The sequence below is a fragment of the Mustela erminea genome, chromosome 17, assembly GCF_009829155.1.
Source record: "Mustela erminea isolate mMusErm1 chromosome 17, mMusErm1.Pri, whole genome shotgun sequence".
In the NCBI taxonomy this organism is placed as follows: Eukaryota; Metazoa; Chordata; class Mammalia; order Carnivora; family Mustelidae; genus Mustela; species Mustela erminea.
Window position 1 is genome coordinate 2,382,759 of NC_045630.1, and position 3,987 is coordinate 2,386,745.

The 3,987-nt window shown below is 33.7% G+C and overlaps 1 pseudogene; it reads left to right on the forward strand.

Moving 5' to 3' along the window:
* Positions 1–1,291: 1,291 nt before the first annotated feature.
* Positions 1,292–1,378, forward strand: LOC116576853 (annotated as a pseudogene).
* The last annotated feature ends 2,609 nt before the right edge of the window (positions 1,379–3,987 follow it).

Consider the following 3,987-nt stretch of genomic DNA (forward strand, 5'->3'; position numbering starts at 1 on the left):
CAGTAGTAATTTTTGAGTAAATTTGAGTAAAAAATTTGAGTAAAAAAAATTTGAGTAAATCTTTTACTCAGTGATTTCTATGACCAGGTACTGGACTTCAGTTTTGTACTTTCGTATTTCATTTATCTCTTTCAACAATGTTTTGGGATAGATACGATTTTTGTTCCCATACTCTACTAAGTTATTTGTCTAAGATTATGTAACTTCTAAGTGGGAGGTCTTAAAATTCAATCTAAGCAATCTTAGGGTATAACATAGAATGAAATTCAGTGACTATTTGATATTCTGAAAAGTATCTTCATACTGGTAAAATCAAAGCTCTGGAAATTCTTTTAACACTAGGAAATGAAGTAGCTTAGCTATGTCTGGTTGACTTTTATGAAAGATAAATATGGTCAGATACAAGTAGTCCAGAGAAGTATGATTCTTTTGCTTTGTTTTATAATAAACACAAAATGGAATTTCTCTTCTTCTTTATCTTAAGACATATGATTTTAAAATATTGAGTAATTACAGTTCTAGGAAATTGATGGACAGTATGATCTGTAAACCTATCAAATGCAAAAACGTAGAACACCTAGATAAAATATGGCATATTTCAGGCATTCAAATGTTCTCTTGAAGTCATAGCTGAGAATGGAAAATCCACAGTTGCCAGAATCAGAAGGAAGACTGAAAACCACTGGGGAAAGGAAAAATGGTAGAATGTGTATGGTGTGTGCCTCTAATTATACCAGGGACATAATTTCTATCATCCTTACAGAGATGGATGCTGATGCCTTGGAACCATATAAAACAGGGAATTAAAACAAAGACCATCTGAACAGATCCAGAGCTTAAAAAGGCTTGCATCTTTAATTAAAGGATAGAATAGAAAAAAAAATTACCATAGATATACAGACATGGCAAGGAAGTCTCTCCTGATAATTTGTAAATATGTTACTTTTTCTGGCAGGTGTTTGAGATTTGAAATTGTATGTTACGTGATCTAGAAAACTCTAGCCCTAGAAAATAATAGTAAAATTGATCGATGGCTAGTAATACTCCTGGGTCACTTGACAGATGCAAACATTAAATTACTCGGGAATTCCATCCACAGGTACAAAGGATTCTTAGGAGGAAAAAAAACACCCATCCTATTTAAGGATACACTCCTATTAAAAATTACAGAACACTGAAAGAAACAGTTTGGTGTGAGTGAAAAATAGCAAATATGGCAAACAGCAAGCTTGGAATCCCTGAGAACTTGAGATAACTAGACAATAATATGACTTATAGAATGACTATGCTAAGCTTTGTGCAGTGGAAGTATCATAGCCAATGAGGTTTATCTGAGGTGTGATTATTGCTAATTAAAATGACTATGCTATAAGTATACAAAAATAAGTAAAAGTCAAATAAGTAAAGCATGAAAAGAAACTGACAACTGAAAAAATTCAAGAAAAAATTTTAAGTTATTGAAATTTAAAACTCAATGAACAGTTTAAACAACAGACAAGAAGTATCTGAAGAGAAATGAGTAGCATGAGAAATAAGAATATTTCTAAAATATAGCACAGATTGATAATTAATGACACACAAAAAATACATGTACATACAGGAAATTGAGAGACATGGAAGATAGAATGAGAAGGTGTAGCATTTATGTCATTGCAGTGATAGAAGAACAAAAGAATGGAGAAAGTGTTTCAAAATATTCTGGAATCAATGAATATATTGAATTCTCACATCTAAGCTTCACAATAACTTTCAACAAATGAATAAAAATAAGTCATACCTGTACCTGCTGTTGTGAATTTGCAGAACACCACAGACAAAGACCAAATCCTTGAAGCAACCAGATAGAAAAGACAGATTATCTTCAAAGCAATAGCAATTAAAGTGCTTCCATAGCAACAATAGAAGTTGAAAGAAAATGCAATATTTTTAAAGTGCTGATGGAAAATGACTGCCAAACTAAAATCTTATATAATAGCTAAATATACACAACTAAAAGCAAAATAAAACATTTTCAGTCAAAAGCAGAGATTGTCAAAGACTGTGTGGTAATGGTATAAAGTTGACAAATGGAGGGTGGAGTGGCTGGGAGACATGTCCAAGAATTTAAGGAAAGTTGATATGGATCAGGGCAGGCTTATAAAGCAGTGGGGGAAGGTTAAGCAATTCCATCAATGGAAGTTATAAAATTGATCATCTACATATAAAATTAAAATTAAATTAATATTTTATATAATACACAAAAATAAATTCCAAAACATGAAATCTTTAAAACTTTTTAGAAGAGACTATGACTTGGAAGAGAAAAGAATTTACAAAACACAATTTTAAAAGGCAAAAATCATAAAGAAAAAATTGATAATCTGATTACATTAAAATTAAAACATTAAGTGTGATACAGATGGAGAAAAGTAATTTGTAACATGTATAATGAATCCTGTACATTAGGATAGGCTAGGTTATGACAGAATGACAGGTCCAGTGCTGCAACAGGTCCAGTGCCTTAAAACAATGCAGGTGTATATCTTGGCCATGTCGCGTGGGCACTGCTAGTCAACAGGGAATGCTACGCACTGCAATTACCCAGAGATCCTAGTTATAGGAGCACCAACATCTTGACTGTTGCCATGAACCATGCTGAAGGGAAAGAAAGTTCTGGAAGTTTATACTGGTTGTTAAGTAAATGCTCTAACCTAGAAGTGATCCACACCACTTCTATTCAGAATTCATTTAGCAGAACTAGTTGGATGGTTCTACCCAATTCCAAGGAGGCCAGGAAATTCCATTTTCCATGTGCCCCAAAATAAAGAACTATATTTCATTATGAGACACTATAGACTATAACACTGACGAAGAATTTGTCGTGTCTGGGTGCCTGGGTGACTCAGTGGGTTGAGCCTCTGCCTTTGGCTCAGGTCGTGACCTCAGGATCCTGGGATGGAGCCCTGCGTCGGGCTCTCTGCTCAACAGGAAGCCTGCTTTTCCTTCTCTCTCTGCCTGCTGCTCTGTCCACTTGTGATCTCTCTCTCCCTCTCTGTCAAATAAATAAATAAATAAAAGAATTTTTCATGTTTATGCAGAATATATACATAGCAAATATAAAGTTAAAAGATAAAAATTTAACAGGAAAATGAGTACAGGGCATGAAAAAACAATTCTCCAGAAAAAGAAACTCAACTAGCTATTAAACAGATGAAAAAACCTAACTGGTTTAAAAAAACCTAACAGATGCTCAGCCTAACCAGGAATCAGAAAAATTCCAACTACAAATAAGTAGATAATGTTTAATGCCCACCAGAAAGGCAAAATGTAATATCTGATAACACCAATGAAGGCAAAGATGTGAACTGGGAACCCCACACAGGTTTGGGATTCTACTATAGTACAACTACTTTGTTGAATCATTGCAACATTCAAGTTAAACATTCAAGTATTGACTTGGCAAGTGTACTTCTTGAAGTCCATCCTACAGAAGCTCACACACCTAAGGGCAAGGACACATGCCCAGGGATGATTGTCTTAGCTCCATTTTTAATACCAACAAAGTGAAAACAACCTACCAGTTCTGCAATAGGGAAATACGTGCTATTAAACTCCCATATGCTACTGAATCTCAAAACTTAAGTCACAATAAAATAGAGCTTTGTATTTATATGGAATAATTCATCCATTCAAAATTTTTTAAATGGGAACACACTGGGATATCTTTGTTAAACATACAGGGAAATATATGTTTAATATAGGAACACCTGTTACATGTGTCTTAAATATACAGGAAACAGAAGCATCATGTGTAAAATAATTGTTACTTTGCAAGAGCAGGGAAGGATGGAGGGATTTTAACATCATCTGAAATAGTTTACATTTTTAAAAATGAAAGAAAGACTTGAGGCAATAAACAAAAAATTAGCATGTTTTCTCTTACCAGTGGTACATAAGTGAATACAATATGTTCTGAACCTTCATGTATTTTTGGGGTCTCATAATTAG